The sequence below is a fragment of the Ascaphus truei genome, chromosome 5, assembly GCF_040206685.1.
Source record: "Ascaphus truei isolate aAscTru1 chromosome 5, aAscTru1.hap1, whole genome shotgun sequence".
NCBI classification, from domain to species: domain Eukaryota; kingdom Metazoa; phylum Chordata; class Amphibia; order Anura; family Ascaphidae; genus Ascaphus; species Ascaphus truei.
The window spans coordinates 185695678-185720061 of record NC_134487.1 but is presented as its reverse complement, the minus strand read 5'-3'; the positions used below and the strand labels follow the sequence as shown (position 1 = coordinate 185720061).

The 24384-nt window shown below is 44.7% G+C and overlaps 1 protein-coding gene across 1 annotated transcript in view; it reads right to left on the bottom strand.

Moving 5' to 3' along the window:
- Positions 1-24384, bottom strand: part of ADGRA2 (adhesion G protein-coupled receptor A2) — a 187597-nt gene that overhangs the window by 115827 nt on the left and 47386 nt on the right. The gene's annotated exons all lie outside the window — the stretch shown is intronic.

Sequence of the window (24384 nt, the reverse complement as noted above, 5' to 3'; positions counted from 1 at the left end):
ACTTTCCTGCAAAGTCCGCGCAAAGAGCGCTTTCCATCGATGTATAAGAGGACATAGCAAAAAGGGTGTGAGAGAAAGAGAGTGTCAGACGGACACTTAGAGAAGTATTCATTCATTGTTGCACTGATATGGGTACGATGTCCTATTTCTACACTTGGATAAATCTTGGAGTCAATTAGTATTGGCTGAAAACGCCATAATGAATATTTGCTTCCCAATTTGTAGATGAATTTCAAAGGAGTGGACCCATGATCTCTTAAAATAGCCAAAATTCCACATAGTTTAATTAAAGGTAAGGAATAAAAAATGTAAACTCCCACAAACTACATATATATATATATATTTGCTTGCACAGCACTGTACATAGAAATGTGGGACACAAGGTCTTGCCATTGAGGACACTATCCCATTTTGGTGACTGAAGCCATTTAGATGTCATTCAGGTATGATGTCATACACAACCTTTCTTATTACAGGAAAAGTCTGATTTGTGAGCTAACAATATTTTTTCTTATATAGCACTGCTATTGTATACAGAGCTGTACATAAGAGTTTTGCTGGCACAGGGAGTCCTTGCCCAAAGAGCTTATTATCTAATTTTGGTGCCTAGGGCACAGGGAGCGGAAACTGGCATTTCAGCCAGGTTCACCCACTTCAAAGGTAGTGGTGACATTACCAGGCTGCTATTGCTTCAACCCCTCAGATTTGAGTTTGAAACGAAAGAAACAATTAACTCCTTGCAACCTCAACCCTGATCATTTTTGCATTCAAGTACAGTATATTTTCTGAGTGCAAGTCCAGATGCACAATCAAGTCATTTATTACAGGAAGCTGCACTCAAGGTGGGTGGAGTTTTACATGCACCCGCACTTATCCGCCTTCCTGCCGGGACGGAAAATCATAATACTGGGTCAAGGGTCCTGGAACATGCAAGAGCCGAAGTTCAATGCAGTGCAGAATTCATGGGAGACAGAAATAACACTGGGAAGGAAAGAACAATGAATGAGGGGGAGAGAAGGAGGGATGGACCACGCCAAAACTAGTATGGTAAAAGCAGGGATGCTTTATTCAGAAGTAGAGCAAAATAAGTACAGTACAAGGAAATCCTATTATGAGCATTGTAGCACCTATACAGGTAGTCCTCGTTATCCAACGTTTCCCTTTACAACGAATGGCATATCCAACGCTTTACAGTGCAACCCCAAGGGCCGTTTTTCGACGCCGGGATGCGTTATCCAACACTCACCGCTACTGATTAACATGGGACTCACTTTACAACGGTTTCACTATCCAAATCTACGTCCAGAACGGGTTCCGTTGGATAACCGAGGACTGCCTGTATAATCAAAATGGCACAGGCTTACAATTTTAGCAGCATATAATAAGCATGTATGGGGTCTGTGTGAATCTTTGTACAGGGGTGAGTGCATGTGCAAAACGGTATATAGCATTGTATATATTCGTGTGCATGTGTGTGGGTATCAGTATGTTAACTTTTAGACTGCTGGCCTTTTAGAGATGAAGAGGCACCGACCTCCGGCACTTCTGGGTCATGGATCCGATGAAGCGACCAGGCCCCGGAGGCCTGAAATAGAAGTGGAGGGCTTCCACTTCTGTGTGATCGGAGTGCTCAGCCCGATTAACCCCTAGAAAGTAACAAAAGTGCCCATGAGGAACCTGATACATCAGAAGGGCCTCTGCCATGCCAGGACCCAATGTCATGCCAGGTACATCATTAGGACACTGTAAAGCTTAATGTGTGCGTACTGTGTGTGTATCAGTGTGCGCTAATGAACTGGGATTAAAGTGCCTCAGGTGCTGGTATTAAAGGTCAGCAGCTATAAATGGTAGAGTGCCCGATTAACCCCTTCTCTGCCACAGGGACAAAGCTTCCCATAATCACAGCTTATTATATTCATTGCAATACACCTAAGTGCAGTTCCCCCTTATAGGGTCTAAAGGGCTTGTTGTCTAACGTCTCCTAGCTACAAAACTAGGGTCAAACCAGTGCAAGAATGGCAAATACAATTGAATACAATTGCCGTCTCCTTTTGATAAAACGGTTGCAGTTTAATGACCCAGTAGACTTTAGTAAATGGACCCCTATGTATCAAGTCAATCTAGGCATTACAGTGATTTAAAGAGAGGCATCTTCATCCCATGTGAATGTACCAGGGGCCCGTGCCTCTCTTGATTTTGTGGAGCATAACAAGGAGGAGTTGCGCAGAATGCATATTATAATGGAATATATCCCATTCTGCATTTCTCGCCCTCATTTGTAATCCTTCTCTTGTGTTGAAAACCTCTGTGGTACCAGGAAACATCTATAGAACGCGTGATTCCAGGCGTCCTAATACCTGGCACATGAAAATAGATACACTTAAGTTCCACTGTCAATGTGGAATATAGGAGCTTACAAGCAAAGATCCTTGTAATAATAAAACACATGCACACACACACGCACACGCACACGCACGCACGCACGCACACACACACACACATATATATACACATATATATACACACACAACAAAAAGCAGAAGCGCATGCCCCATAGTGTATTATCGTTTTAATACATATACTAGGTTGAAGAAACCCATGAGGAAGTTGCTTGTCATGCAACAAAACGCGTAGGACCTCTCTGATTGGTGGTTCCAGCAGTCACGTCATTTGATGCGCTGCATCTAGCCCCACCCCCCGATCGCAGACGATTTGGGATTCCCCTGGTGCCGGTGTACATATCAGCTGCTAAACGTTGAGTGCGCTTTTGTTCATGGCACCACTGAAGTCCTTCCCCTGCTCCCCTGGGAAATTGCAACACCACGACTGAGCCCGACGGAGGCCGTCCAGAGCGGAGGTTGCAGCAGGGAGGTGATCCATCTAGCTTCCAGTGTGTTCCCGCAGTCACAGCAAAGCAGAGATCCCTACCTGTTATCAGGTTTTTTCTACAATTTGATTTTATCATGTTTGTTTGTGAGTGTGCATTTTTAAGGTTTCTTCATCCTAGTATATGTATTAAAACGATAATACACTATGGGGCATGCACTTCTGCTTTTTGTTTTTTTTAGATCCATTTGGAAATTTGTTATCTCCCCAGGAGCTTCTCAGACCCCAGGAATAATTTGGGCCATCAACCCTATATCCTTTTTATACACCTGGACTTTGTTTTGTTGATCAATATCTCCTATTGGTTTAGGAACATCATTTTATGTACATCTTTTAATGCTGAATATTCTTCTTTTTTACGGATATATATATATATATATATATATATATATATATATATATATATATATATATATTTAACTGACACAAACAAAGAGTAGCGCTAATGAGTGCGAGTGTAAAAAAGTGTGATTAGAATAAGTATGCTAAAGATGTGAGTGATATAAATAAACTAAATAGTGAAAGTGCACTCAAAATCAACAATAATGTTAGTTAATAAATCAATCAAACCAATCACGTGAAATTAACAGATGAATAGTCCAGTTCAGAGAACAGTCTGTATGGAGAAGGCCAAGCTTCTTTCGTGATCCTGCCTGATCACAAACACCTTATAAAAACAAAAGAAGAGAAGCGCCAGCTCCATAGTAGAATACTGTAAAAAATGAGAAACTTTATTCAAACATGGAGTAGTCATCAGGGTAAAAAACACAATCATTTGAGACAATCTGTATTTGCAGGTGGACGCCGGTGTGACAGACAGACAGGTAGCCAAGGATGTATGGTCAGATAAACCAGGTATTAGAGATGGTGAAAAGTCATGGATAAGTCTCTCACAATCACCAAAGGTACCTCTCAGTGGAGCCAATCCCAGCTGCACCACAGTGCGTCTCCCACCAGCATATGTAGTGCACTTTGCAATGTGCCCCTGGTGCAGGCACTACCTCCTCGATCGGGCTCTCCGTGAGGTGTCCAGGCAGCCTGTATTGTGATTAGCCAGCTGCAAGCAATGGCGGCGCCACGAGGAGAAAAAAGTGGAGAGAAGTAGTCGGGATGTGTATTATTTCCTGGTGATTGCGTGTCAGACCTCAGTCCTGGGCAGACCCCGTCTGTCGTCCGTGCGTCACTGTGTGGTGACATCACACGTCCTAAGCGTTTCGTCACAGTTAGTGACTTTCTCAAGGATCATAAATTTTTACCATCTCTGATAGCTGGTTTATCTGACCCTACGCCCTTGGCTACCTGTCTGTCTGTCACACCGGCGTCCACCTGCAAATACAGATTGTCTCAATTGATTGTTTTTTACCCACCATGTGAGTATAGGTCCTGATGACTACTCCATGTTTGAATAAAGTTTCCTATTTTTTACAGTATTATGCTATAGAGCTGGCGCTTCTCTTCTTTTGTTTTTGTTTTTTATATATATATATATATATATATATATATATATATATATATATCTATATATATATATATATATATAGATATATATATATATATAAAAAGAACGTCACTTGTGAGCACATTCACATGTCTTAGACAGGTCTGCAACCCTGCCTTTCAACCACTATCACCTACTAGCATACAGTGCTCCCACTGTAGCATGGGATTCTGGGAAATGACATGCAAATGAGCACACAATGTGTCACCCTTTGCCTGGAATATCCATTCACATGGAGCCCATTTAAGCAAATGCATCGCCGTTCACACAGCTTTTAAGCACAGCATGGGACTAGCAAATCAAGTACAAACCACTCACAGACATGTTTCAACCTTGATGGGTATCATCAGTGTGAGGTTGTTTTATAATTGCTTTTAAATATTTCTAGGCTGGGTAGGTTTACCATATACATTTTAAGTTATGGTGGGTGAAAAAGGCAATATATATATATATATCAAACTAGTGCTAACTTCCCTATAAACTACTGATCATTTATAAAATCAGTCATCAAGCTGTTGTAATTAGATGAAGGTTTTGAGCTTCAGCCAACTGTAAAAAGGCAGTGGAGTACTGTATTCCTCGGCTCCCATACAGGGGCAAAAATCGGTACAAAAGGTACACCTGGTTTTAAAGGTACAGGACATAAAAAATATGTACTGTACCTGTTAAATCCGTACAGTTGGAGGGTATGGTGATTCTGGCATAAAGATGGAGCAAAGTTAAAGTGCTCAGAAGTCATTAGTAGATGCTCTCTGCGCCCTTGTGCACTCAGCTCCTCTCTACAATAATAACATCTCCAAGCCATGATCTTCCTGCAGCAACAAGAGAGAGGGGGAAGCGAGAAGACAGCCTGGGCCAGGAGTGGGGTTCAAGTGCCCAGCCATTCATGCGAAAGCTCATTAAAGCTCTTTTAATGAGCAATTAGTGCTTGTGGATGGGGGCACAGGCTAATGGGGTCAACCCACAACCCTCCGCCCCCCCATCCCACCCCCCTCTGCTGTCCTTGTTTGTGGCTCTCTGACTGCTCCAGCACTGGACACATTCTTTGCTCTTAACCCCTTGTGTGCTAAAGAGGACACAGACCATAATGAGGCTAGTGACGGTGCTGAGAGGATAGAGCCCATTGACTTGCACGGGATATTATGCAAATTCTGAGTTAATTGGATGTTATAAATTCAGGGATGGTAGAAGATCCAGTCATATTTGTTTATTTACAAACCTATGTTTCCAATTTTTTTCCCTTTAAAAAAAATAAGGGGTCTGTCCAAAAAAAAAAAAAAAAGCCCATTATATTCCTATTCCATAAACTTACCCTAAACATTTCAAATTTGGTGTCAAGAGCGGTTTCCTGTGTTCAAAATGACTTTGCTCTCACTAGATCCAAGAGCAGTACTGCTACTTTTAAAGGGCACTTCCACCACTATGTTTATTGTAGATTACATACTGTAACACGTGAAGTCTCCGGCTCTGAAACTTCCACCTGTAAACCTTTGCAACACATCATGAATTGGGAGACAAACACTATCAATACTATGGCAGGCGTTCAATGACTGGCAGCTCCAATACCTGTTGCTAAGTGGCACAGCACCTTTGCAGCAAACTGCCAGTGTTCCTCTAGATATCTTATGACCGACGAGAGGAGTTAACCCCGTCACTGGCATCAAAGGGGTTATTTGCTACCAAGGGGTTAATGAGAGAGAGACAGAGAGAGAGAGAGAAATTGAAATTCAAAAGATTCCGACATCTGGTTTTCTAAAAGTAATGGACCAATTTTCTTCAAGATTGGCAAAGAGAATAAGAAAAATACTTTGTTGCATCACAAACGAGGTCCTGTTTCTCATTTCTCGTTTGTAGCTCAGGCAGCAGACGTGATGGGAAATCTGTTTGAGATGTAGGGGGGAAGATAACAAAGAAGTCATAGGCTGAGCTGTGTAACAACTATTGTCAAGTCATATGCAAAACGTACGTGATGCGTTAGTTGGGTGTGAATATCCAACAACTACAGCAATTGATTTAATGCGGAAAATCTACTCTGCTGATTACCTGCTTTTAAATCAATTTATGTTGGTCATTCAATACCCTTTTTAAGGGTCAGTTCCACCTAGGATCAAAGTGACTCAATGGCAGTGATCTAGTTATTGTGGTAAAGGGTAAAACCCATGTAGGGCCATAGTGTATGCATGGTAATTACATGTTTAATGGGTTGAAGGGCTTAGTCCCACATAGGACCAAAGTGACCTGACAGTGACATGTTTTAATCCCATGATTGCATTATTTATTTCATTTTTATTTTACCCTGAAGGCATACTACTCCCTAAAAAAAGTACTCACTTTCTAGCATCGTTTTTGCGTTTGAAAACATTTGTTATTTTTTATTTCAACGAACAAGTAAACGCCGTTCAGACTCAGACACGCTAAGCACTGTAAATCAGGGCAAGTAACGTGACGTGCAAAGAAGTGCAATGGCCAGCAAACCTACTAACAGACAGCTTTTTCGACACTCGTCAGTGTGAAGATGGTTACTGGCCTTGCAATGTAAAGCTGATCGCTACAAACCAGGTAGACTAATTAGTCATGTGACTTTGGCCTTTATCATTGCTGTATGCTGGAGGGCTTGTGTCACTTTTTGCTCACCATCATTTATTTGTATTAGTTTCTTTAATGAGCACAGCTTTACTATTAACGTTACATTAACTGAGGTTAATGTGACATTAAATGGCCTATCGGAGTTGAGGGAGTCTGGGGGCCTGTGGGTTATGGTGATGTCATTTACGACACAAGAAGTTCAGGACATCAGTGTAATATCATGTAACGTTCAACTCTTGGAAGATACTGTACAATGTTCACGTAGATGGATCTTGTGACGGTGCTCGTCTCCGATCAGGAAGCGGACCCGCAGGGCTGAGGTAGGGATGCAAATAAACCGACCAGAGCCCAGGGACAGAGTCCTGTAAGAGTATCCGTAGTCAGTATGCAGGCAGAGGTGAGGGCTGGCGGCAGTGGTGCAGAATCCATGCAACAGGCAGAGGGTCAGGGCAGGCAGCAGGCAGGCAGCAAGGCCGGGGTCAGGGTCTGGGGTCAGCAACAGGGAAATCCAATGCACAGGGAAGCCAGAGGGATAGGTGCGCCACAGCAATAGGCAAGCCACACAGAAGGCACAGGAACTAGAGCCCACGGTGGCCAGGAACACAGCTAAACGCATACAATGCTCGGGCGGGGACTGGAGTCATTTAAGCCCTGGAACAGGTGCAGCCAATAAAGCAGGCTGCCAATAACCAAAATGTCAACAGCAGCCACGTAAGGGCGGGTTCCAGCCAAAGCCTGGACTGGAACCCTTACAGATCTAAGGCTAGTGAGTGATTCATGACTGCTAAAGACATTCAATCTCAAAGAAAAACTACATACTGAAATCAATCCGAACCCAGGAGTTGGCACCACCTGAAATCGGGCCCAACACCTGCTTCGGGTAGGGCCTGGACAGACCCTGCATCCCTTTTCCACTGGTGGAGCTGGGTGAGGAGGGGGGAGTGATGGAGATAGGGTGAGAGATGAGGATGAGGTGAGAGAGGGGAAAGAGTGAGAGCGAGAGAGAGTGGGAGAGTAATAGAGGTGGGGAGAGAAAGTGGAGGGGGAAGGAAAATGTTTGAGGGTGTGAGAGGGAAGAGGAGAAGGAGTGAAAGTGGGGGAGACAAAAAAAGGGAGGAGAGGGTGTAGGAGAGAAAGGAGGAGAGAGGGGAAGCGAGCAGAGAGGAGAGGAGGTAGAGAGGAAGGGGAGGGGGACAGGGGTGAAAGTTGGGGGAGAGGAGAGAGAGTTGGGGGGAGAGAGGAGGGTTGGAGAGAGGGGGCAGATTGTGAAAGAGGGAAGAAGAGTCAGAGGGGAAGACTGCGAGAAAAGGAGGAGGAAGACGATGGATAGAGGGGGAAGGAAGAGTGAGCGAGAGAGAGACAGAAGGGGTGGAGGGAGAGTGGGGGAGAGGGAAGGGGGCTTCGGGAGAGAGGAAGGTAAGGTAGAGAGGGAAGAGTGAGAGAAATGGGAAAAGAGTGAGAGAGAGGGAAGAATGTGTGAGTGGGGGAGACTCAGAGAGCTGCTGACAGTGGGGGCGGGAGAGAGAAAGATGGGAGGGTGAGGGAAGAGAGGGAGCAGAGGGGAAAGGAGGGGAGACAGAGAGGGAGAGAGGTGGCATGGAGAAAGAGGGGGAGAGGAGGCACAGTGGAGAGAGGGAGAGTAAAAGAAAGGAGGGGAGAGTGAAAGGGAGGAATGTGTGAGAGGGGGGAACTCGCAGAGCTGCCGACAGTGGGAGAGCAGACACTCCCCTCCCCCCCCCCCCCAACTCAACAACCTGGGGCCCCGGTGGAGACCCTAGTCCTAAGCCCAGGGAAAGCTGTTGGCTGTTCTGGCTGTTGCCAAATGCTCCCTGTCACAGGAAGAGTTATAAATGACATCACAGGAGGTGACAGCTGGACAGGAGAGGGATGCAGAAAACTGATCATGACAGCATACAGAGGAAAACCATGACATCCATTACCTGGAATGATTTAACTTTGTTATTTTACAGATGAGACCTTTCTTGATATTTTAAACACATGTGAGACAACATACAGTTTACTGTATATTAACTGTGAATAACTTTGCCTTCAACCAGACCAAGGCGTCCTGCCCTACTGGTACATGAATGTTTCTGGCCTCTCTGGCAGTGAGGGGGTTAACCTGGGCAGTAATGAAAGGGCGAGTGATCCATCCGGGATTCATTGTGCTATTAAAAATACATAATATAATATCAGTGAATTGAAGTCCTGCGTCACTGCATACTCTCCTTCACCGCAAATATAAATTGCCCTGCCCCAGTTGACATGTAAAATCTGATCCCAACTGGGAGTAAATGAATTCCATCTGTAATCTACAAGCCGGGCTCTTGCTTTAATGTCTTGGCTGATTTAACATGACACCTCTGTTCACCATCTCTAGCATGTTTGGGCCTTCCAACCCCCAAATCTACCACTACGTCATGTCCCCACAGTCAGATCAATATGCAGGCTCTCTGCATAAGGGCTCTAACTGCTGCCAGAGTCCATCCTAGCGCATGGACAGTCTCTGAAATGGTTCCAGATTGCGTCTAGACACGCACAAGAGAGAGGAGGTAAGTAGAAGGGAGGAATGTCTTAGGTTAACTAGATCAGCCTGCTATTTCTGAGAACGCCTAAGCCCAGCTGGAGGGATAAAACTATTGCTAAGATTTCACCTCTCAACATAATATCGAAATGATTGTTGCATATAGTCCGTCCATTTAACTGCAGTTTTACACAGATTCAGATGTGTCTAGGGCACATCAAGGCCGTCGGACAACAGAAGGATATAGTGATACACAGACAAAAGACCGGTCCCATCAAGACTGTTCTTCTGACGGCAGAGGGACATGACAAAAAAGATAGAAGGGAGCTATGCCCCATAGAGTAAAGACGTAGTAAGACTTACTGTCCCCTGCCCCGTGGACGAACAAGCAAAAGTCCACGGCGCCTGGGACAGTGTCTGCCATGATCATGCTGAGCAGGGTCCTTGCTTCTGAAAGGGACCTCCCGCAGCATTAATCCTTTGGTACCGGGACCACCACAGTCAAGTGACCGCTAGCAGCCGTGGCAACGAAGATGTTAAATCCTGCTACATCTGCATATCCCTCTAAAGACTGAGGAACATAGTGACACAGAGACAGTAGGGAGCTCATAGCCATCAAGCTTATGCTTGAAACTATAGATTCTGTTACTGCAACATCCGTCTAATGGCTCTGCAATGTAACCCAGGGCACATTTTCAAAAGACATGTTTATCTTAAAGTGCCCGGTAAAATCTTTAAAATAAATAAAATTAGAATGCTGAAAATTCGTAGTTAAACTGACTAGTCAGAGCACATAACGAACATGTGGTCTGTGTCAGGACGAAAAAACATCTGAAAGAGACCTGTGAGAGGCAGAGCTGAGAATGGGCTGGTTGGAAGGGACCCCAATACATTATAAATAGCTCCCAAGTACTCCAGCTGTCAACTCCATGTCAGTTGGAGAAACTCATGGTCTGTCTGCCTTCACTTCCTTCTCAATAGAAATGCAGTTGTTATTGTTTTTTAGAATATATCTGAAACGTGTCAATAGCGCACTAAGAGAAGATAAACACTTAGGGCCATATTTACTAAGCAGTTTTCTGCCAAAATACACATTGTGGTGCTGGAAGACACGTTATTGCCCATTCAAATGAACGGGCCTTAATCTTCTCTTTGTGAATGGGCGCTATGAAGGATCAGTATTTGTCATTAGATCAGTATATGGAAGATTAAACAAATTAAAAGCACCTTCTCTGTTGTAATGGTAAACACTTGGGGAGGACACACTCTATACTGGTTACATTGGCCACACAAGTATCTGAGGAGGGGAAACTAATTTATAGGATGCAGCACTGAGGTTTGACTTATATAACAGCCCAATGATAGATGTCTTTAACAGTATAAGTTCCCATGAATAACAGCTTTTCGGGCATCCCATACTCTATGTGTACTTACCCAATATTCTGGGTCTAATGAAATCTCAAATGTAATTATAGCATGGTGCATGTTGAATAGCTGTACCAATATTTTGCAGGATGTGATACCGTCCAACAGATCAACATGAGAGTTCACCAGTGATGTAGCTTTTGGGACCCTTACAGAATACCTGAAGACTACACTTGTGTGAAGCATGGAGACCTCTGTGTGACGTTTTTAGTCAACTCTGATGTTGACCATGAAGTCCTTCATGCCACAAAGATCTGCAATACATTGGAGGCCTCTCAACCAATGAATAAAAGCTATCACAACCTGAAACCGTACAGTACCATGATGAAGTACAGTAAATGCTAGCTCGTCCGTACTTAATTACCACTAACTTTCTGCAGTTATGGAGCAAGGCTCAATGGTATAGTTCTATCCACTACCTTCACCTACACTTCTTCATGCTTCCCCCTCCTTTCTAACACCAACTTGCGCACGTGTCCCCTTTGTGATGAAAGAGAGCTTGTTTAAATAAGCCCCCCCCCCCCACCTGTTGCCTTAGCGCAATAGAGCCAAGATTGGTGTGAATTCTTCTGGTTTGGGGATCCACAAAGTACTACTCTTGAATTTGAAGAGGACAACTGAGATTGATGTCAATATATCCAGTTCATGATGGTAACTTGTAAGTCCTCTTTCTCACTGAAGCTGGGGTAAGAGAAAACATGTATGCTGATCCAGGACAATCTCTATGTATTTAAAATATGGCAGCCCCCTTATTTTTATGAAGCGTAAAGCCTCCCATAAAAGAGTTAAGAGAAAGAGTAAGGAAGAGTCACTCTGAAAGGAAATCTAACCCAACCAGAAATTATGAAGGTAATGATATTTGACAGTATGGGGATTATTCATCAAACTGTGATAGCACTGAACAGGACACCATCAGGACACCATCACATACTAGCTTCCACCCCCTTCTCAAGAATATTGGCACACTTTTTCCATCCCCCACCCTCCTCCCGCTCAACTGTGACCTCGGTCAAGGCTCAAATCCTGAAAAACCTGGTGACAGCGGCCTGATCACAAGGAAACTCCTATTGATTATTAATGGAAGTTTCCAATGCACTAGTGGAATGATTGGCACTATTGCAGTTTAATTAATAACCTCCTATGTACAACGAGACAGGTAAGCCAAAAGGCCTATATATAATATGGATTATTCTATATATAATATCAACTGAATCACCCAAATGAGACCTAATTACACACCATGGGATGATTAATGGTAAGCAAAATCCGGAAGTGCATAAATCTAAACTATTTATTGAAGGAGACTATGCTATCACTTCACTGATAAAAACATAAAATGGTCATTAACAGTTAAAAAGCTTGAAGCTGTCTTGTTACAGTTCAAAGACCTTGAGATGTGCTTTGGCACATAAAGAATGTCCTTATCACAAGAATTCAGCCTTTTTACTTAATTACAATGTAAGCTCCAGTGAAGAGAGACCCTGGATAGACTACATTCAATCTTTGGTTAAAGTGTATCTGCTGCATGTGTAAGAGAGATGTAATTGCTGGTCTCCATTGTAGGGCGCAAGCACTTAAAAAACCCAGCACCCCTTGTGACCTTGAGCATGTAAATGTTATCTCCATATGTGACTTGCTCATACTTTGTCTGTAGAGTGTGCAAGTGTTTGGAAATGATAATGGCAAATATTTTCGTGCACCACTAACCAACTCCCCCAAATCCCCTGGTGGGGAAAGGCCCTCCTTAAAGAGCCACGGTGAACAGAAAACGCACAACATTAACATTTAACGAATGTTAATGTTACCATTCTCGGTGGGGTCAATACAAAGTTATATCCACTCCCAAGCTATCGGCCACAGTGGTAGCATAACAAATTGATGCATGTTCATTTGTAGTATGGGGTTGCGTTGAAAATTCACCGCCCCCCCCCCCACTCCCTCCCAATTATTATTATTATCATCATTTATTTATAAAGCACCAACATATTTCACAGCACATGTAATGCCCCTTTAAATACACCACAACAGTGCACATTACCATTTATCCATGCTTGATCCCAGCTGACCGCCGATTGGCTGCCACCCCAGCAAGACACGGGTGTCCCTGGCTACCTCAAAGGGGATTTCTGGCGGCCATCTTGCGATTGGATTGGAACCGTATGCAGCGGGAGTCACACATCTGCTTTGTGTTTAGCAGCTGCAGACAGTGTGCGCGAGATAAGCAGGATTCCAGGACTCTGGCCATCCCGGGCCAAGCTACACTACCTCTCACAGTCCAGGGGAGATGTGGTTAGGGGATGTTCATCTGCACATCCTCCTGGCAGCATGCACTGGAGGTAGATAAGAGGCCCACAGAAGGGTTGAGGGGCTGGTGTTAACCCCTTCTGTACTGCTGTACAATAACTTGCTGTCACTAAGAGCCACATGGCAAATATTACGGGAGAACACATTTTAACCCATTCTCTGTCAGAGGGGCCAGCAACACATTACATCGCAACGGTGCGATTTCTTTACACTGAATGCCGGAACCTGATGTTCTTTAACCACTGCACAAATTCAATAACACACACACTGATACATATACACACAGTGATACATATACATACACACTGATCTACATACAGACACAATGATACATACTCATTTTATATATATATATATATATATATATATATATATATATATATATATATATATATTATATATACTGATACACATACAGACACTGATATATACACAGTATATATACATTAACACAATGATATACATACAAACACTGATACACACAATATATATACATTAACACACTGATACAGACACTGATAAATACGCAGAATACTGTATATACATTAACACACTAATTCATACAGACATACTGAAATATACGCAATGCTACAGTATACACAGATTTACACATGCACACTCACGTGGAGTCTATACACATAGACTCACTGACATAGACACTGCTACGCACAGATTTGCCCACACGCATGCATGCAAGTCGTTAACATACACTCACACATGCATATATATTGTTACATGATGACATTTTAACCTTACCAGAGGTAAGTGCTACAGGGGACAGCCATGCATTAGGGACATTGGCCGTGTAGGGGTTAATGAAAATCCCCACATGATCTTTCTGTCACTGTCCCCATACTCCCTTTCAACAGCTTAAAAACATTGATGCAAAGAGTCATGTTCATCCTGCATCTGTTAGTATCAGTTTGCCCCTCCAGCTTCTGAGTGTGGTTTTGGGTGGGGAGGGGAAGAGGCTGTCAACATGAGGAATTACATATTATTATGGTATGTATTAAATTCTGCGTCTGTTCACCATTTTTTCTCCCTGTTGTGTGTGCAGAAAGCATATATGCTGGGCTTGTAGTATATATACACACACATATATATTACAGTGTATTTGTATGTATCTACATATATATATATAGATATAGATATAGATATAGATACATACATACATACATACATATACACACACACACACACACACACACACACACACACACACACATACAAAAATTGAAATGACTTTAACCCGTTTGCTGCCAGAGATTTCTGCTTTGCAATGTGGCTGCTCTGGCAGTGAAGAAACGTTTAATTAGAGCATGCACTTTTATTTGGCCACGTATGGTGCTGACAAACAGGCTGGAAAAAGTAACACGGCTGCACAGGATTAGCACATGGCCATCCACAAAAGGAATTCCCACAGCTGCAGAGCAGATTTCCTCTCAGGGGATTTACCTGCAAGGGACATTTACTGATAAACTATGAGAGTGTAGGGACAGGTCTGGGACCAGGCAGACACATTATTTCCCTGTTTACATATGTTACTGTGCACTGGAAGGGACAGATTGGATGTGTCAGAGAACGATAACCATGCTTTCGGACTATAATAATGATGTATTGAAGACTGATACCTTAACCCATGGATGTGCAAACTTTTTTGTTTGCGCCCCCCCCCCTGCTCGCCCCCCCCCCCCCCACCTTATCTTTTCTTCGGCATCAGCTATCTCATTTGACTCTGAGTTGTCATGGCGATGCGTTGCCGGATGCCGCAGGAGAGAAGGTAAGAGACATACAGAGTCCTTGCACGTTCCCCCGGCATTTTATTTACAGGCAGTCCTCGGTTATCCAACGGAATCCGTTCTGGACGTAGCGTTGGATAGTGACCCCGTTGTAAAGTGAGTCCCATGTTAATCAGTGGCGGGGAGCGCTGAATAACACATTCAGGCGTCAGATAACGCATTCCGGCATAAAAAAATGGCCCGTAGGGCTGCATTGTAAAGCGTTGGATATGCCATTCATTGTGAAGTGAAACGTTGGATAGCGAGGACTACCTGTAAGTGTTGTGGGGAAGAGCGCAGAGCCACTGTAAGCGCTGAGCCCTCCTCCGCCCCCCGTTTGCGTTCCCCTGCCTTAATCATAACTTTTTTGCCTCACTGATAAATGTGTAACCTTGCATTAGAAATAAACGTAATAGGCTACTGTCATTTGCATTCCTGTCTATTGTGGGTCACCCTACACCGTGTGTGTGTGTGTGTGTGTGTGTGTGTGTGTGTGTGTGTGTGTGTGTGTGTGTGTGTGTATATGAGGTCCCCATGCTCCTCTCATCATCTCGCCCTACAACCTGCCCCTTTAATCCTATTCCCTCACATCTCAGCTCCCTGGCACACTAAACCCTACCCTAACTCAACCTTTAAAGCTCTCTCTCACCTCCGGCACATTCCCATCTTCCTTTTAAACATGCTCTCAACGTGCGCACTCTAAAGAAGCCCTCTCTTGACCCAGCCTCCCTCTCTAAGTACCACCCTATCTCTCTTCTCCGCTTTGCCTCTAAGCTACTTGAGCGACTTATATACAACCGCTTGACTCATTTTCTCTCCTCCAACTCTCTGCTTTGCAATCTGTCAATGACCTACTCTCAGCTAAGTCTAAGGGTCACTACTCCTTACTAATTCTCCTGGATCTCTCTGCTGCCTTTGACACTGTTGATCACCCACTTCTCCTGCACATTGGCCTCCATTGGCCTCCTCCTCTTCACTCCCTCTTTCTGCTTGGGTTCCACCAGCTCTATTTCCACTGGGCCCCCCCACACCCCACCCACCCAAAGTGTCGGAGGCCTTGTGAGACTCTCCCTCTCTCACACCCCATCTCTCCCCTCTCCCACCCACCACTCTGTCCCACTCCCCCACCCAACTACAATGACGACTGCCTTGCGAGTCCCCCCTCAATCTCTCAAACCCACCTCTCATCCCTATTTCCCACACGGTCCAACCTCTCTCCCACATCCCTTTCCAATACACATAATACTCCCTCCTCCACATTACACACATTATCCCTCCCTGTACATCACACACACACACACATCACCCTCTGCACATCACACACACACATCACTGCCCCATGGACATCACACACAAGTCAACCACCCCCCCCCCCCCCCACCGTGCACATCAGACACATCACTCACATCACCCCCTCTGCACATCACACCCCCCTGCACATCACACACATCACACCTCTGAATATCACATCCATAATACTCCCCTGCACATCACACACCCAATACTCCCTTGCACATCACATCCCCTCCCTGCACATCACATCCATAATACTCATGTAACCCCTCTTTATTTTACCTCAGACTATAGGGCCTGTAACTGAGGTGGGGGCCTGAGTCCTATGGATTATGCTTAAACTCTTATAGTGTGTGGTACAGATGGTGTGAGGCAGGAGCAACTAGACACAACACAACTGTAATGAATTATAACAAACTTTATATATAATATATATGTAACACAGTTTCCCCCCCCCCTCTCTGGAGTCTCTCTCTGTTTATGGTGATCTGGTCCAAGACCACCAGATGCCAGGTTGCCACCACGTCCTAGCATTTCCCTCACGCTTGTTGCTACAGGGCAGTGTCCCTATCTACTGGGATGGTCCCTACAGGAACCACAAGCTAAGCAGGGAGCCTGGGCCTAGCTGGGGCCTAAGGGGGTCTCTGGTCTTGTGCAGGGGTCACAGACACCCTGCACATACACCCTACCCTCTCCTTGTCCCAGCTCCGACTGGCGTGCTCCTCAGCGCGCCAAATGTATCAATCCGGCTACTCCATAATCTCTGCTGCCCTATTGGTTGTCTGGCTGCATGTGATCAATCAGCCCTGGAGCATGATGGGGCTTGTAGTCCCCGCAGAGCCTATTCTGTATTGGCCGCCTCTAGGAGGTCCTCTGTGCATGCGCAATCCACTGCGCATGCGTGCACTCTCAAGATGGCGGCGCCCTGCAAAGGAGGCCGCCGGGAGCCTCCGGTGTCTCAGTCCCCTCCCTGACACTGCCGCAACACTCCGTTGGTTCCCCCGCTGTAGCGGAGGTAAGCGGGGAACCAGGCTATATCTATATATACATATATACACACACACACAGGGCTTGACAAGTTACCCAAAAAGCTACTAGCCACCTGGCTCCGCCCCTTTCCCGCCCCCAATTTAATAAAAATAGAATAAATTCCTAATAAGAAAAATTCTGCATCTCTCTGCACCATTCTTTTCCCATTTTATTTTCCCAAAACAATCTGCCACATCAGTAGTGGCACAAGTCTACAATTCTGCATCTCCCTCTTCCCACCCATCTTCTCTCTCCTCCCTCCCACCCATTCTCCCTCTACCGCCCATCCTCTCTCTCATCCCTCTCCCCTCCCTCCTCTATCCCCTCCCTCCTCTATCTCCTCCCTCTTCCTTCCCTCCTCTCTCCTCCCTCTCAGCCTCCATCCTCTCTCTCCTCCATCCTTTCTGCTCCCTCCCCTCTATCCTCTCTCCCCTTTCTCACCCCTCCATCCTCTCTCTTCCATCTCCTCCCTCCTCTCTATCCTCCCTATCACCTCCACCCTCTCTCTCCTCCCTATCCCCTCCATCCTCTCTCCCCCATCCTCTCTCTCCTCGCTCCCTGACCTCCTCCGACCCTACCTAGCGAAACTGTTCTCCTCCATCTGCCCAGACCTAGAAGATCGCGATCTGGAAATCGATCGGGCACATCGAGCCCTCGGGCCACGGTCAGATGACCCTAACCGGCGGAGAGATCTAATTATACGCTTTCATAGCTACTCTACTAAAGAGAAGATCCTGGCTGCATGCCGTGAAAGAGACACGATAAAATTTCAAGATGAGGCTCTTCAGGTTTTTAATGATCTATCTAAAATCACGATCAATAAAAGAAGAGAGCTCAAACCACTAACTCTTTTCCTCCGCGAGAATGGGGTGAGGTATCGTTGGGGTTTCCCATTCAAGTTCATTGCTAACAGAAATGGGAAATACCTAGCACTAAGGCGCCCCGAGGAAATGTCCTCATTTGCTAAAGCTTTGGGCCTTCCCCCCTCCCCACTTGCATGGGCAGACGAAGATTGACCTGCACAGGATGCCGAAGAAAGAGACAAGACAGTCAGATCCTCACGCAGAATCGCAGCGCAGGCTCAAACAAGAGATAAGTGAATAACCCATGAATAAAAAATATCCAGAACAGATTAATTAGATTTATTTGGAAAGGCAAAAGACCTAGGGTAGCCAGATAGGTGCTCATGGCATCAAGAGCAAAGGGAGGCCTAGGAGTCCCGGATATTCTAAAATATTACCAGGCAGCACAACTTCACCAAGCAGTGGTGTGGAATGCTGACCAGGGCCAGTACTGTTGGCTAGATATTGAGTCCAGTTTTGCCAAAACGCCTTCTCTGCTGGCCTGTCTCTAGTCGATGGACAGGGGTGATATGAAGGCGGACACATTTGAGCTAGGGACGATGAAACACACTTGGGAAGTCTGGTTGAAATGCAAAACTAAATTTAAGCTTTCCTCTAGTGGTTCCCAACTCACTCCGATCCTAAACAACCCCAAATTCCCTCCAGGCTGTGAACCTAAGCAGTTTGATCAATTCAGATTAAGGGGGATCAAGGCGGTTGTCGACCTATTAAGCATTGGAAGAATGCTGAGCTTCCAAGACCTACGCACCAAATATGAGGCTCCAGACCTGAGCCCATTCAAATATCTCCAAATTAGACATTTCATTCAAATACTGTCCCCAAAACTTGAACTCCACCCTCTCACAAGGTTTGAGAGGCTGTGTCGTTGCAGCTCCCACCAAAAAGGTCTAATAACACAAATATATGCTGCATTGGAAATATCAGCAGACCCTCCCGCACATGATTATACGCTCAAATGGGCCGCGGAATTGAATATAGTTATAGACAGAGAGGACTGGGAAGACATCTGGGACGCGGCTTCGGGAACTTCCATATATACCACGACAAAGGAAAATATCTATAAAATCCTGTTTCACTGGTATCTTACCCCAGTGAGACTAAAACAAATCTACCCCCTGACCTCTGACCTATGCTGGAGAGGCTGTGGACAAAGAGGGGACATGGCCCATATATGGTGGTCATGTCCAAGCATTCAGAGTTATTGGCTTTCAATACAAACCTTAATAAAAGAGGTAACCACCCTCAACATTCCCATTGATCCACTGACCTACCTACTTGGCAGGCCACAAGAGCAAATTGACCGCCCAGTTAGGAAATTAATCTCCTTCATTTTAACAGCGGCGAGATGTGAGGTGGCGTCCTACTGGAAGAGTGTACAACCCCCCTCCCCCCATGGGGAAGGTTGAAAGAAGAGTGAACGAGGTTATGCTAATGGAGAGGTTGACGGCGTTTCTCAAACGCAAATCCGAACACCATTATGAAATCTGGGAACCATGGCTTAAGCGTTAGCCCAACCCAGTTACCCTACTACCCAGGATTGAAAGGGCTTTAAAGCCAATAGATTAAATCAATAGGGTCCTAACTATAGGAGTCGAGATCCCCCACCCCCCCCCCCCCTTTTTCCTTTTTTTATCTTTCCGACCTCACTCTCACAGGTTCACCGAGTGGACCTGAGGTCTCGCCTCTCTGGGCGATTTGCTTTTCTGTCTCCCCTCTAAGAAAAAAGGAAACCTAGTGTGTATTAGGCTGTTATGATATTTCATGTGCTTGTATATTTGATATCTGCCTAATAAAAACGTTTGAAAAAAAAAAATGTAACTACAATATATATTGTACTGTATAGCATATACTCTATGCTAAAAACTGGCTGCAATGGATTCTGTGTCTCTCTTTACTCTCCTGTAAATTTCCAGCGCTTCTAACTAAGCACCAATCAATATATTCTGATCGAAGTATAAGCAACCTAGCTAAAAACATGTTTAAAAGTTATGCGGACCGTTATTTGACATAGGCGAGTAAATATTTTGACAATTGGCATGAAATATGCTCCTCCACACTATGCCCAAAAAGACACGTAACTGCTTTAAGTTTAAAGGTATATGTACGCTATATTCTGATTGGTGGTCCTTAAACTGATGAGGTTGTGTCACAGCAACGCCTCTTGCTTGATTGGAAGAAAATGTTTAAACTAATGATACTGTGTCATTACAACGCCTCCTGCTTTATGTATAAAAGTACCACTCGCAAACCAATAAATTGGAAGTAATGATCCAGAAAAAAAAAACACAGAAACACCCCAAGTCAATAAATATAAAAACACTAGCCAGCTAATGCAATTAATAAAAGCACTAACCAGCTCAACAAGGAATTAATTAAACCATTAACCAATCAAAGCAATAAATTAATAAAACAACGAGGAATTACCAGTAACTAATCAAACCAATTAATTAATAAAGCAATTAATTAATTGTAACAGTAACCAACAAAGAAATTAATTATGAAAAAATATCGTCAACACAACCATTAAAAGCATTACCCAACACAAAACATCATTAATTAGGGAGAAGGAGTTGCTCAGTGAGTAGAGACACTGACTGGCACTGAGTTTGATGCAGGGAACCTGGTTCAATTCCTAGTGTCGGCTCCTTGTGACCTTGGGCAAGTCACTTTATCTCCCTGTGCCTCAAGCACCAAAAACATAGATTGTAAGCTCCACGGGGCAGAGACTGTGTCTGCAAAATGTCTCTGTAAAGCGCTACATAAAACTAGCAGCGCTATACAAGAACATGCTATTATTGTTATTATAATTGAAAACAAAAATCAAAATCGGCAATAAAAATTTAAAATAAAGCAGCAAAATGACAAACAATTACATCCACATAATAAACAAAAAAAATCACCATCAATACAAAGCAATAAATTCAAAAAACAAATTATTGACCTACAGTAATAATGTATTGATTTGTACACTAAAGTGGTACTGATTAATACATTATCAGTCAATGTGCAAAGAAAAGAAAAAAACACATCCAATGGAAAAACCTGTAAAAAAATACATTTCCAAACATGCAATACTGTATATTACTTACCTTTAGAAGCGCTGGCCCTCCGACTCCCGGGGAAACAGGAAGCTCACGTACCGCGAAGGCCCGAAACTGCATGCAATGCCATCCGCCATGAAGATCCAGATCAGGTACCCAATTCTTTCTTCTATCTTTAATCAGCTTCTTCTTTCTTCTTCTGTAATTATTTCTTTATCTTCTTAATCTTCTGTCTTCATTTGTCAATCCAAAAAACTCCATGGTAGATTCCAACCGATGTTGTCTCGTTGTCTCGTTGTCTTCTTTGGCTCAAATGAGGTGTCACGTCCTTAAATATGGCTTGTGACGTCACATTTGGGCGGGAACTGGTGCAATAACCATCTGATTGGCTGTTAAAACCATGTGCCAATTTAATTTTTTTTTTAATTACGTCATTTAAAAGGAATGATGCCAGCCAATCAGAATGGCTGTGCTTCATTTCCCTTTAACATGACATCACTAAATCCAAGATGGCCGGCGTCACGTGGTATTTCCGCCAATCAGATCGTGGGAACTAATTCCCCAATCTGATTGGTTGTTGTACACCATGTGACTCACTTTGGATGACGTCACATACTTGACATAAAATGACTACGTCACATGGTGTACAACAACAGATTGGGGAATTGGTTCCTAAACTTACTGGATGCCAATGTATGTTTAATATTGTTGGCACGTTTGTATGTAATGGGGATGTTGAGGGCAGACGAGAGCCTATCACAGGATCACTCTGGAGAATATTACAGTGTCGCCTGAGAATATCCGTAATAAATCAGGCAGCTGAATTAAATTTAGTTACAAATCGTGGACAGGAACCATGATCAAATTCTAAACTTCCTTTTATTTCCAACTGCCCCGATTGGTATTTAGACTTTGATTCTGTTAATAATGTGGCCCTATCACCCTGCTTCACTTCCTCCAAGGCCTTGGATACTGCAACTCTGTCAAACCCTTTGTCAAGGGTGCCTGTAGCACCCATGCCTTTATCTCTTGTTTTTGTCCCCATCTGCTAGGGCAGGGGTGCACAAACTGGGGGCCTCAAGATTTTTCTAGGGGGAAATGGGCGTTTGCAGAGGCCCTGCGCTCTTCCCCAAGGCATTTCAATTAAATGCTGAGGGATCGCATGAGACCTCTGCAACCTCACTTACTGGGATACAGAGGCTCGGTGTGACGCATCGCCATGCCAATGTGGCGTCAAATGACATGCGGGATCATGTGACGTCACATGACCCCGCGGCATCCTTTGACATCGGTTACCATGGCGATGCGGCAACGTGACATCACAAGACCACGGCAAATGTGGTAAGGAGGGGGGAGCAGGCAAAGGGGGCACAGCTCAAGTAGTTTACGCACCCCTGTGCTAGGGGCATCCCAAGTTGCATTTGTCCTGATTCCTTCTTCTTTGAGCTTGACAGACACACACACCCACAAAATGTTATTTATATACAGTAGCACCAACAATGTACGCAGCGCTTAACAAAATATTACAAGGTAAATACATTTCAACCAAAGGGGAAAGCGTGCAACAAGTAAATGACAACATAAGGCAAAGGGGGACCGTGCTCCGAAAAGCTTACAATCTACGCGTTATTGGCAGGCTTACAGACACATTAGGAGTAAAAGAGCATTATTAACCGTGCAGTCAGGTGAGGTAAAGTGCACCTGGCGCTTCTAGTAGAGGCGTAGATCATTTAATGAGGTACATTTTCAGCTGGGCTTTGAATTTGGAAAGTGAAGGTGCTTGATGAATATTGACTGGAATAAATGGGGGATTAGTGAGAAAGGTTTAACATGCAAGAGCGCTGTAGATGAGCACCTTGGGTTGAGAGTAAGGCTGCACTTATAGTGCCGGCGACAGCGACGCGACGGCAACGCTGACGTCACGCTACGGTTACTGGAAAAATCAAATGGAAGTGACTTCCAGCGATCATGGCCGCTCTGTCGCGTCGATCCTACTATAAGTGAACGCATATACATATGTGCTTCCATATACACACTTTTATATATAAAATACACACTGATTATTATACATACACATCTCCAATCACACACCAGCACCTTCGTTGGCAGTGCAGCTTGCCGTGCATAGCTCTGCAATACGTTTCCAGTCCCCCTGCCAACTAACAGCTGATCTACATAATGTTCATCTCTGGCAGTGATAAAACTCCTCCAGCAGTAAAGGGGTTAAGTGACCGTGTCTTTCCAGCAGTGGCAACATGCAGAGCGCCTGCCTGGGTAAACAAACTGCCTTCCACTTTATTACCAGGGACGGATGGGGGGTGGCGGGGGGACTACTTTGTGCGGCCAATTAGTGGGGCTGCAAAGGTACAGGGCTGCATCTTGTACTAATGAGCAGCTGCTGACGAGGGGGGTTTGAGGGCTGGGCCGGGCCCCCCCGTCAGCGGGAAGAATAGGGAGGTGGTGAGCAGGGGCAGCTCAGGGGCCCCTCCTTATGCTTCGGGGCTGGAAATGGTTTTTAGGAGTAGGAGCCCTGATGATAATAACACAGGCACATCTTGCTTTTGGGAGCAGCCTGCCTCGTTTTACCATTTCCTCTCTGACATGGAGGGCATTGTCAGCTAGTAACATAGTAACAGCTGATAAAGGATCTTAGGAAGATGGGTCATAGTAACATAGGAAGCAGAACGGTAATACGATGATAGAAGATCTTGTTAGCATGGGATAGTCTTAGAAACACATTATAATGGATCCTATAACACAGGGCTGTGCAAAATGGGGGGGAGGGGGGTGACGCTTACAAAGGCCCACGCTCTTCCCCACAACATTTAAATTACATTTCGGGCGAGGCCACAAGGCCTCTGTAACTTTCTCTTACCTTCTCTCTGGCGACGTGTTGCCATGACAATGTGTCGCCATGACATCGCGGCGCCAAATGACGCCGCAGTCAAATGGCAACCCGACGTCACATGACAATGGTCACATGACGCCGCCTATGCCAGAGAGCAGGTAAGGGGGTGGGGGGCACAAACAGAAAAGTTTGCGCACCCCTGCGTCTAACATATAAAGGGAAATGTATGCAGATGGAAGCCGAACCTGATGATGTCACAGCTTCCTATTGGCCCGCAGGGCGCAGGAGCTCTGAAACTCCGCCATTACG